Source organism: Micropterus salmoides, unplaced genomic scaffold (genome assembly GCF_014851395.1).
Source record: "Micropterus salmoides isolate LMB-PRFRI ecotype aquatic unplaced genomic scaffold, ASM1485139v1 Ms_hic_scaffold_5, whole genome shotgun sequence".
Classification (NCBI taxonomy): Eukaryota; Metazoa; Chordata; class Actinopteri; order Centrarchiformes; family Centrarchidae; genus Micropterus; species Micropterus salmoides.
The window spans coordinates 14,155,575-14,168,200 of record NW_024044237.1 but is presented as its reverse complement, the minus strand read 5'-3'; the positions used below and the strand labels follow the sequence as shown (position 1 = coordinate 14,168,200).

Genomic DNA, 12,626 nt, shown 5'->3' with positions numbered 1-12,626 from the left:
ATGCAAATTGTAAATCTGTTTGAAATATCATGACTGGCTGGCATGCCCTGACAGACATTTAGAGGTGCATTTGGGAAGGAAACCCGCAAAAGATTGATTTACTATAAGGGGAAGATTTCAGCTTTGGCTATTTGAAACGCTCCATTATGGTAAGATAAACTGATATGTCTATCACAGTGCCGCAAGAGTGTCTCACAAGAAAGGGCAAAGAAGGCACTACACCCACAAGGAGCCAAGCTAAAAGATGTTTGAAGTCAAGCAAAACATTTCACAGATCATTCAAACTGATACAATTCATGACATACTGTATGCTGGTGTACTGTCAGGACTCCTGACATGGTCTATTTCCAGGGTGAGTTTGAGGCTAACGTGCACCACATTACTTTTCAAGACTTCGGACCTCTTATATATCGCTTGTCATCTTAAGTGGCTCTCTCATAACTGCTGAAGGAGGTGGTGCAACGTAATAACTTAATGTGTGCTGGGTTACACATGGCTGCGGGCCAAAACAACTCTGCTGTTTGGACACTTTAGATTGATGAGAGTTAGGGAGGGGGCATCTCTACGCCTTACATACTGTAGGCGAATCGTTCTTTCCCTTCATTTCACAATGATTACATTTATTTGTGCCAGATGTCAATATTTTCCATATGGATGCGATGTATAATGTGTTCACCATATCTCCAAACTGTGAGACACCAGATGTGGAGGCCCGTCAGCTACATCAATGGTGTACAAATATAATAATCCCATTGGTAGCCTAACTGTTTGCATTCTGTCAAATATAATTAAAAGCATGCATTGCTCCAATGAACAGCTATGTAAAGAGAATGCCAAAGGAAACCAAACACATCAGTTCACACAAGTTCAGCATGATAACATATCTTGTCATGATAATAAACACATTTTCCTGCTGTGACCTTTCATGCTGTGTTTCATGACAGGTTGTTATGACTGTTATCACTCAGTTAACTAATTTATCTTAATATGCATTAAACAGTGATGTGAAAAGAAGGTGAACAGTCTCCATTTATTGTACAAGCCTTGTTCCTAAACAGCAGTTTCAGCTGGAGGACAGTCAGCACAAAACAGTTGTGTAGGTGGACAGTGAATAAGCAGAGCTGCAGCTGTGAACTCTGGTTTAAGCACACCACGTTACCCTTCAGTACACAAGGCTGCAGCTTCAAAGAGAAAATGACGCTCAACAATGTCAAGTACACGGCAAGTTAGGCAAAATGTTCCAGTTAAGTCTTGAGTTTACACTTTTAACTCACTCTCTTTTATTTATTATACGGTGGAAACAGCTTACTGTGATTCAAGTTACAGTGCTTATGGATCAAACAGTTAGGGACAAAATTATTAATATACAAATGTTTTTTAAATAATTTGCTTGCAGTATTTAAGTAGTTCGCTTACAGTGTTCATGTTGGGTCTTTTCATACACAACAACATAAGGAGAAAAAAATCTGAATGATTTATGAATACTTTTGTTTTGAAGATTGTTGTGAAAAGCATGCACTGCATAAAGTCATAATGACAATGTAACTTTGACAAAAACAAATGCTGAGTTTATGTATATTGTCATAGACTAAATATCACTGGCAGGTTTAAAGTTTTTTTAAACAGAACATACATTAATGGAAGCCAGTGGGATACAAAATGCATAGCAGTGATGTTAAAAATGAGATAAAACATGTAAAATCACTGATACGGCCCATAATTCAAAACATTTTTGCAAATAATTTTCTTTAGTATCTGACAGATCTATCTATTCAGAATGATTGCTTGGCCTGAAAACTGAAATGGATGGTGATTGGCTATTGGCAGCCACCATACAAATGTGAAAGGGGGCAGAGAGCCAAAAAAATATTTGAGCTTGTTTCCCCTTCTTTCCCATGCATTCCAGCTGGTGGTGCAGAGATAAGCAGCAGTTTTGGGTGATTAGCTTCAACCAACAAAAATCAACATCACATTATAACCTACAAAGATAAAACACAGTATTTCCAAAGTTGATTTACTCCTTCTGTTATCGTATGATTACACAGGGAGTAAACATACCAGTTTAGATGTGTAAAATCCTCAAGACAGATAAACGCCACATTAACAGTCAAGAAATTACTTCACTTGAAAGGATAATGACTGCACTGACTTCATAAACCTTGTGATTCAGCTCATTGCGTTCACAAACAGCTGCCACTCTAATCACTGGGGATTGTCGAAAATAATTCAACAATTACTGAAGATTTAAAAAAGAAATTATTCATGTGATATGGTTTTATTCCAGAGAAACAGCTCACTGAATATGTCCTTGTAAAAACTTGACATTGCTCTTGTTGTGAAAACCCATTCTCACTGTGGGATTAATCTGTGTACCCTACACCAGCTCCAGCTGGCTCTGCCAGGCAAACAAGAAGGTTTGAGTGGCCTAAAAAAACTTTTAAGGCTAATATTTCTTTAAAACAGCAATTCAAGAGAAGAAATGATAAATGCTTTGGTAGGTAAAATGTAATTTAGATAAGGATGTGAAAGCAGTGAAAACGGCTCGGTTGGTCTTGTTCTCAAACATGCGAACTATGTGACAGTGATCATTCAGAGAAGGCTACATTAGATACGGCTGGTCTTTCTGCCTTTTCTGTGCTGCATGCCTCTGTCATGATGGAAGCGCCAGATGTATACATGGGAGCTAAGTGCCAGAAGTCAGAATTTTTCAAGGACAATTGTGTCTGTTCACTCAGCATGTGCAGTAGGCTGCACTTTGATGTGTCAGCTTCACATACCTGGTTGACAGGGAGGAAAGATGTGCAACTGGCTACTTGTCAATTGAAATGTGCAAACAGCATGCCACAGCAACGTCAATAGCGGCTCTTTATTTAGTTTTTAAGAGCCAGATTACCAAAGGGTGGATAGGACTGCTGCACCAAGTGTTCTGCAACAATTTAGTGCTATACAATATGATAAAAATGCAAGAAAAAAGATAATGCAGAAAAAAAGTTACCTACAACCAGCAGCCGGTCAGTGAAGACTGGAAACAGCTAAGCAAGCCTGGCTTAGGCCAAAGGTAACAAAATCCACTTACCAGCACCTTTAAATGTAACTAATTAACATTATACAGTATATCTCAATTAATCCATCTGTACAAACTGAAGTATAAATAGCAATTCAACATTTTACAAGTCACTTTACATTTTCTTGGCTGGGACAAGCTTCCGGCTGCAGACTCTAAAAAGTTATTGGTCCAAGAAATAGTCCGCAACATAACCTCCATAAAACGGCAAATTGTTTTTTCATACAACTATTATTCTATGGATTGAAGAAGATAAGATAAGTTATAGTGGTTCTGGTAGGTGGATTTTGTCCACATCACCACCCCCTGTTGGCTGTGTATTACCGATCCGACACTGATATGGCCCAATTGTGACGGTGCACTGTCACTATTTATTTATTTATTTATTTCAAGCAAAATAGTGTGACAACAGAAAAGATACACAATAATAATAACTTATACACTTATGCTTGAAATGGAGTGGGAAGAAGTAAAACTTATTAAACCCCACCCCAGTCTATCAAAGAATTTATACATAAAAAAAATAGCTGCTTCCTTCATCAATAATCTCAAAGAAAAAATATTAATAATTAAAAAATAAATAAATAAATAAATAATAATAATAATAATACCTCATTTAGAAACAGTGGATGCACAAGTCAAAACCACACATTCATACCATACATACTAATAATATACAAATATTTCCACAGGTAACAATGCTTATCAAATACCAACAATGGTAGACGAAATACCACAAGGGTACATAACAATGATTATCAAATACCAACAATGGTAGATAGAATACCACAAGAGTACATAATGACGAACAACTACCAACAATGGTAGACGGAATACCACAAGGGTAAATAAATGACAACTAATCCAACAATCTACACAACTTGAATACAATCAAACCTCATTGTCATTGTAATGGGACCAGACCTTTCGTTTGTAAAGACGTTTGAAATTGTGAATGCCTTGACACTGCTTTAATTCAAGCCCCAGATTATTCCACAAAGTAACCCCACAAACAGACATAGAATAACTCCTCCTGGTGGAACTCGCCATTGGTACCGCAAAGTTTCCAAATCCTCTCAAACTGTACGACTGCTCCTTATGAGAAAACATATTTTGAATGTTCACAGGTAATAAATAGTGATACGCTTTGAACATGAACTGTGCATTATAAAATTTTACAAGATCCTGCATTTTTAATAGCTTTGATTTGAGAAAGAGAGGATTTGTGTGTTCAAAATAGGCGGCCTTGTGTATAATTCATATAGCTCTTTTCTGTAGCAAAAAAGTGACTGTATTACATTTTTGTAATTATTGCCCCATACCTCTACACAGTAGGTTAGATATGGCTGTATTAAAGCACAATACAGGGTATGGAGTGCATTAAAATCAAGGATATGCTTAACTCTACTTATTATGGCAAGGCTTTTGGAGACTTTTGTTGTTATATGTCTGATGTGGGCATTCCAACTTAGCTTGTTGTCTATCGTTACACCTACAAATTTTATTTCCTGAACATTTTCAATGTGTACTCCGTCTATCTCAACCAGTTTCTGCGAATCAGCTTGATACTTTCCAAAAACATCACTTTGGATTTATCTAGGTTTAAGGATAATTTGTTACTTTCCATCCATTTTTTAAATTTACTTAGTTCTTTGTTTATAACGCTAATCAGTCGCTCCAAACTATCGTTACTATAGAAAATATTTGTATCATCAGCGTACAATACACATTAACCAATTGAGAAACATTGAAAATATCATCAATATATAAATTAAATAATTTGGGGCCCAATACTGACCCCTGCGGGACACCACAAGCAATGTCAATACATCCAGAAGAGAGCTCACCCATTTGGACAAACTGTACTCTGTCGCTCAAATAACTTTTCACCCATTTCCCAGCAACCCCCCGTATTCCATATCGTTCTAATTTCTTAAGTAATATATCATGATTAATGGTATCAAAAGCTTTTTTAAGATCTATAAAAATTCCTATTGCATGTTTTTTGTTTGTTAGAGCCTTCGATATTTCTTTTGTGGCGTCAATTATGGCCATCGAAGTTGATCTGTTGGGTCTGAACCCATATTGTCCTTCATTAATTAGCTTATGCTTATCTGTAAAAATTTCTAACCGTTTGTCAAAAACCTTTTCAAGGATTTTTGAAAACTGGGTAAGGAGAGAAATGGGTCTGTAATTAGTAAAGTGATTCCTATTTCCATTTTTGAACAATGGCATGACTTTAGCAATTTTCATTTTTCTTGGCACACAGCCGTTTTTAAGCGACAGGTTACAGATATGTGTTAGAGGCTTTATGATACTTTTAATTGTCTTTTTTATTAGTACCATATCGATGGAGTGACAGTCTGTAGATAACTTGTTTTTGGATTTTTTAACAATATTCATTATTTCACACTCACTGACAGGAGAGAGGAAAACAGAACAGTCATTTCTTTCAGTGTTCAACTTCAATTCTTGGTTAGGAATTTTAGCTGCTAAGTCAGGACCAACTATGGTTAAGAATGTGATTCGACTGCCATACCAACGAGCCTGGCTCTTTGGTGTTGTGGTCAACTTGCATGTTTAGTACCCTGTAGACCTGTGTTCGAAGCCAGGCAGGGTGACTGCTTAAGCCCTTTGTGACACCGATACTGACTCAAAGAGCTGGATCTGGTATTGTGACAAAGGACCCAATCAAGGGCTGATGTTGACCCAAACATTTGGCTGGGGGAGCTAACATAGCATTATTGGACTCTTTAGCAAGCAAGCCATAAAAAGAAGCAACAAGTAGGCGTATGTATGGTGTGAGCTAAAAGTTAAAAGGATGCAGGACAGATGCTGGGCTGGCCTTCTTACTGTTGGACTATAATAATAATAATAATAATCTTTATTTATAAAGCACTTTTCAAAAACAAGTTACAAAGTGCTGTAGCAAGTGCAAAGACAATAAAATCCATAAAAACAAATACATGATAAAAGCAAGAAAACACTTAAGAGACTAAAATACATGTTTAAAATAAATATAAAATAGAATAAAATTAAGTCAAATAAAATCAGGAAAGGCTCTCCTATAAAAGTATGTTTTAAGAAGAGTCACTGACTAAGCGGACCTGATTTCCTCGGGCAGGCTGTTCCAGAGCCTCGGGGCCCTGACTGCGAACGCTTTGTCCCCTTTAGTTTTCACTTGGACTAGTAAGTAATAACTTATTAGGCGGCTTGCTATGTCTTGTATTGTTGTGCAAATGCTTGTGTCAGCAGACTCGAGCAAAATCAGGTTTCACAGACAAAGGTTTAGCCGCTAGCTATAAATCTTGAGTTGATTTTAGCAAACTTACTAGATTACACACTCCAACATTGGTAACATTACTGTAAGTGCTCTTGCGTCTAGCTTTGTTAACTAGCTTGTCATCCAAGTTTAAGCAACATTATGCTGCTGCTGGAGGAGAGCGAGTGGGCAACATAACTGGGCTCAGCTGCCACTATGGACGTAACTTTATCTAAAGGCAGAGGCGAAGACACCCAAGAGGACGTTGACAGAAGAGTCTAAGAAGAGAAAAAGAGAGAGACATGAACTTTGTGAAATAAAAAGCTGCTAGACAGACGCTGAGCTGGCATTCTTTCTGCATGCACACAGTTGGACTTGTGTTGTCACACTTGTTGATGTTTGGCTGTGTTAGCAAAGTTGGTGACTTACTAGTTTTTTTATTATAATGTAATCATAACAAATGAATGTGTACAGATATCCTTATTTATGACAGCGGTGAATTTCACTGCGGCAAAGGAAAGCTGCGAAATCACACCAAATCCTACATAGTGATGCCTTACGTGTAAATAAATGATTCCTAGTCTCTTCCTCACAGTGAGGAATGCAGCTTATTAATTGTACACCGGTACTGGATCGGTAATTGACATTGGACGATAACCAAAGCCCAGGCATTGCTATCAGGACTGAAAAAGTCAGATTGGTTCATCCCTACTGTGGATACATATTTACCAAATAGACATAGGAGTGATATCAATCTTCTCATCTAACTCTCGGAAAAAATAGCAGTTCATCCCAAAAATTAAGGAAAAAAACATAAGTGAGTCACATAAATCAAACAAAACTGCATCTCAAACTACTTGTTCCCTTGATTGCTGCTTCCACTGACAACAAGAAGTGTGTGTTAACAGTACAAATGTACAAATCTGTACAACACCACCACTCCAGTGTGGCTTTATCTTTCTCACGCTATAAACAAGAATCAGGAGGTAATGGACATTTCCACCTAAAAGTGCAGAGCTACAGAGGCAACACTATCTATGCAAATGCATTATGTGCTTGTTTTGTGAGGAGCTATGGCAAAATGAACTGCAGAATTGCTCAAAAAAGAGGGAGTACAGTGGTATATGCAGAAGATCTTTTACCTATTAAATGCTTCTGCATATGTGCATTCATCTTATCCTTTGCGGAGCTCTCGGTGACTCGTACTGGTGGAAATGGAGTACTGAAACTGAACTTCTCAGCAGAGGACACCTGCTGACTAAAGATAAATCATACACACATCGGAAGAAGCCTAGCTGCCATAAGGCACTCTAAGCCAGTTAAAAATGTAAAGTTTCTCTGACAAGCAGACAAATACAAGGCAGGCAGGAGTCGAGAGCATCAAAGGTAAGCATGAAGACGATAGCTCCTCTCTTCGAGGGTACGACACAGGGCACGTTAAAGCTCGTGTGAAAGGCAGTGCAATGTTTTTCAATGCGAGCAAATTTCCTGTTTTCTTTATCATGTTCATGCTTCTCCCACTTCCCTTTTTCATGGACAGTGAAGGAGATGTTGCCATTGGTGTTTCCTTGCTCCTCTGTAGTTTTGTCTCTGATCAGTCACATGACAGGAACAGGAAAAGAAGAACCTTGCGCAAACAAATAAAGGGTTTTTCAGAGCAGAGCCTCAGTTTGGCTGAAAGGATGCGATGCGGAAGTCCTTCAAAAATACACTGGTTTTCACAGATGTAGTAATTGTAAATAGGTACTTGTGCTGTTCCCTCGTAATTAAATTAAAACGCCTTAGAAGCCTTTTGAATTTTTCTATATATGCAGCTGTGACATCCCTTCAGGGAAGTGATTTAAATAAAATCACATGGGGTCGAACACACTTGAATGATACAGCAAATGTATTAACTGGAATTTAATTGCACATTAGGCTTTTAGGGACAAAGAGCAACATGTTTGTGACAGTACAGCTTCAGTTATTTCAGTGACACAGTATCTGGCAAAGGGCTATGGCTGGGGAACTCTGAAATAGCCCTGTATGTCCGGCAAAGGGCAGGAGGCCATGCAGGCCATGGACCAGACCTGCTGTTTTGATGTGGAGTCAGCCAGCCTCAGGCTATAACATATTCTCTCTCTCTCTCTCTCTCTCTCTCTCTCTCTTTCTCTCTCTCTCTCTGAAAGGAATAAAGTCCACTTCCTCTGTCATCTGGACACAAGGCCGGGCTGAAGTCAGGAGACGGACTGACTGGCAGACCAGCTTTGATTTCATTGTTACTTAGGAGGAGGAGGATGACATCCACTATGTCCCTGTTCTCTCCACTATTGGGGTTAGTTAGGCCTTTCCAACATCCTGCCAGAGGAGGGTTGCGAAATTAAGGATGCAGCGACAAGCCATCTGGGCCAACTTCCTATGTTCAAAACCTCTGTCCCTGACTAAATCTTCCTGTACCTGCCTCACAGGCACACCGGACAACTCAAGGGCTTCCTCTGTGGCGATCCATTTTTTGCATGTCATCATTTTTATCATTGAGAAATGGTTTCCCCTGCTGAGAAGGGAACCAAGCATATTGTGGTAAATCCTTTGTCCTGGCAATGTCCTTTCTGTTGGGAAATATCTCTTGGAGTACAAGCAAGTGCCAAAGATTAACACAGTCCTAGCCTGCTGTGATGGCTTGCACGCTCCTAAAACTCATGCTGCGACTGCTTGGAGGCCAAACTTAAGGAGTTCCATTACCGCGCTTGTTACCTACTTTCTGGAGATTCAGGCCATAAACAAGATGCAGCTTAAGAAAACTGTAGAAAACAATGGCAATGTAGGGAGAGCCTGGTCAACAACTATGGTGCTGAACACCTAAAGGGAGGGAAACATTTCCTCAGGCCTTGCCAGTGGACTAATTCCCATGAACCTCATGCGACCTCCAGTGACAAGGCAAGAGGTATGAGTGACCAATAAAATGATACATGACTTTCCATATCACAACCCTATACACACGCAGCTGGCTGAGACTGAGTAGCGGTTTGAACGTAAAAGCGATGGTGGCTCTCATTGACCCGATAAGTGCTCTAAATTATGCTGTTTCTAAGCAACGCAAGCCCTTTGGAGTGTTGTAATATTTGTCTGCCACTGTGTCCCAGGATCCAGTTTCTGGCTTCAGAACATGTGTACAGTGATTAACCAATAAAGCCAATGGATGCCACAAAGTAATTTCCCTCCAGTATCTGTCAACACAATAAATGTGTTTTCACTGGCTGTCACAGGAGCCCATCCTAACCTTGTATTAGCATTTAAAGAGAATTTGTAAAGACAACACCAAGGTAAGTATTTGTAGATATGAATTCAAAACCCCATTATTACTCTGGACTCCCTAATTTGTTGATAGACCCATCTCCATGTCAAATGATCTCCAACTCCTACTAGCTTGCAAAGAGTTTGGCTGAACAGAAAAATGTGTAGCAGTCCTCGTGATAACTTTTTTGGCCTCAGTTAACAACAGCAGTGTCTTATAATTAATTTCATCTTCTAGGTAAAAGCACTTATATGTACAATTGTGCACGCTCTTACCCGTTCATAGATGGGTTAATTCACTAACTGAGATATAGTTCAAGCAATGAGTGAAGCATCAGTTACTGCCTGTGTGAACATGATAAAAAGGACACTGAGAGAGAAAGGAAATCGATAGGTTAAATCTCCTCCACATGGTAATTATTCTGAGGGTGGCAAAATGTTTTTAGAGTGCTAAGAAAAATGTACATTGTTGGGGCAGAACGGGAACCTGCTGTGGCTGACATTTTATTTGCACAGTAGGGACACTGAAAATGACCACGAAGGAGTGATTCTGAATAGACATTCTGAAGGCTGTGTCCGACAATTTCTGTAACTGACAAGCCAGCAATCACTTCACGCCATGTATCATGTAGGCAGCTGTGTAGAGGTGAGTAAGGACCCAGGGTTTTAATTTCTCACGAATGCTCTCTTTTTTCAGTCTTAACACAACTTTCTGAAAGTGAAAATGTGTACTTTTGTCCTCGTATTTAAATAAAATCACATCACCCCTCTCTCTGTGATGGCCAGCTTTTCAACCAGCCTTCGAGTGTGTTTGCATGAAACCACCTCTGTTCAAGCATAACCCGGACCTATGGGTCTACAGTTGTACTATCAGCTTTGTGAGGCTTTCCTTAGGCACAGCAGCCATTTTAGCTAAATCAGAATGATAAGATGCTCACAATGACAATGCTAACATGCTGGTGTGAAGCCAGTACAAAGTTTACCATGTTCAGCATCTTAGTTTTGCATGCTAGCATGCTAACATTTGCTTATTAGCACTAAACACAAAGTCCAACCAAGGATGACATGGATGTCATTAAAGTTTTGCAAGTATTTAGTCACAAAAATGTTGATCTGATTATGGGGCTAGATGAAATGTTAATAGACCACCTGCGATATTACTGTCCATCTTGAGAGGAAAATAAATGTCTGTACCAATTCCATGGCAATCCATCCAATAGTTAGTTAGACATTGAACTCAAAACCACAAATGTAAACCTTAACCTAGATCTAAAGCCAGAGGATCATCAAAGTGATTAGGATTCACCATGCACCATGGATATCTGTACCAGATTTTACGGCAATCGAGCAGCTGCCAAAAAATCAGTCTCATGGTGGTGCTAGAAGAAAAGGTTTTGGAAACCAAAGATTTAACCCCTGTAGGCAATCTATTCAATAGTGTTTGTGGTATTTCAGTCTGGACCAAAGTGGTGGACTGACCAACAGACCAACACTGGCATAGATCTGGGCACAGAAAACATGGAGGGGTCAGAAATATGAAAACAAAAATACCACAGATGGTTTTCATTAACTATCTAACACAAACTTAGACACATATTTGGCTTTTGCTGCAGACTCCTGGTGTTGAAAGAGCTTATCTCTCAGCTCTAGTCATATTTGGGGTGTTGGTGCTTTACCATGATGAGAAAGTGAGTGACCAGACATCCAAATGCCCAAGGGGCCCCACTACTCAAGTACAAGTGATAAGTGAGGCACCGGTCTCCCTATTTATTTGGACTTTATGGACTTTACTGCAGAGAGCTTCCCACATAGAGCAGTGGCAGCAGCATTCCTCTCTCATCTGAGCTGCTCTCCAGCTGATAGAACAAGGTATACAAGGACAGACAGCAAGGGTCCGCTCCTCGGAGTCCTGAGGTTGAATCCTGAGATCAGCACTGAGAATAGGGGGATATTGTTGGCTAAAACAACTCGACCTCTATAAGTGGACGACTAGAATAATACCCAGAGTTCTGAGAGTCAGATTTCTGGGATGATCTGATCAAGCGGAGGTATGCGTACAGAAAACACTCTGCTAAAAGCAACATCAATACTATGCACCCAAGACACAGAATAAGCCAGAGATCATTTGGCTGTAGAGCTCAGCTTTAGAAAAAAACTGCATTAACATGTGGCTTATTTGAAGGGGAGAGTTTTCAATAGCCAATTATGCTACAACAAAAACAAGGAAATTAAGAGGAGATGAATCTATCATAGATTCACAATTCATTTGAATGGCAACATTTATCAGCGAAGTAGCACCAAGATGCCTTTTTTTAAATTAGACAGAATTTCTGTGGCTGTGTAATAAATGTTTTGGAACCGCCATAATTCAAACCAGAGATAGAGCATAGCAGGAAGATGGTAGAAAATGGCTCGGGGTGAAATCATGAAGCTCCATAAATGCAGCTGCTGAGTAAATCATCCCCTCCCCCACCCCTCCTAAGATGACAATGACTTCTGGGCTGGCAGGTCGACAATCTCCCTCAACCCTCCCCTCAGATCATAATAATGGTAAGCCAGAGCTTTCATCATGCTTGCATCAGACTCTGACTCTAAAGCGTCTTTTTAATTTCACACATTTGTATTTTGTTGAAAGAAATTTTGAGGGTTAAGAGGGTTAAGAAAACCCTTCAGACTAAAGACAAATCTGAGAATTTCACAGTCTATTTATATTTACCATGTGTTCTTACATCTGGACACTAAGATTTGAGGGCCAGGGCATCTCTGTAGCGCTACAGCACTTCATTATAATGCTGTTATGTCACACATTTTACCTTCATCATAAAAATGTATTTCAATGAATTGTACAGTCCTAATTCAAAACATGACTTCACCTCAATAATGTGGCGCTCAATCTCATACCCTATACTGCAGGCTGTAATTGAAAAATCTGCGCCTGATACTAAGCTAGGGGTTCTTACTGCCTCCAGGATAGTTCTGAGATATCCTGCATATACTTTATGTTTTCAGCATCAGCTGAGAGAAATG

General features: G+C 39.4%; 1 protein-coding gene and 1 long non-coding RNA gene across 2 annotated transcripts in view; one reads left to right on the top strand and one right to left on the bottom strand.

The window, feature by feature from the left end:
- flt4 (fms related receptor tyrosine kinase 4) overlaps positions 1-12,626 on the bottom strand; it is a 48,624-nt gene that overhangs the window by 34,177 nt on the left and 1,821 nt on the right.
- On the top strand, positions 7,197-9,514 carry LOC119889381. Its single transcript, XR_005442046.1, has 2 exons — positions 7,197-7,712; positions 8,495-9,514. It is a non-coding gene; the product is annotated as an uncharacterized LOC119889381 (long non-coding RNA).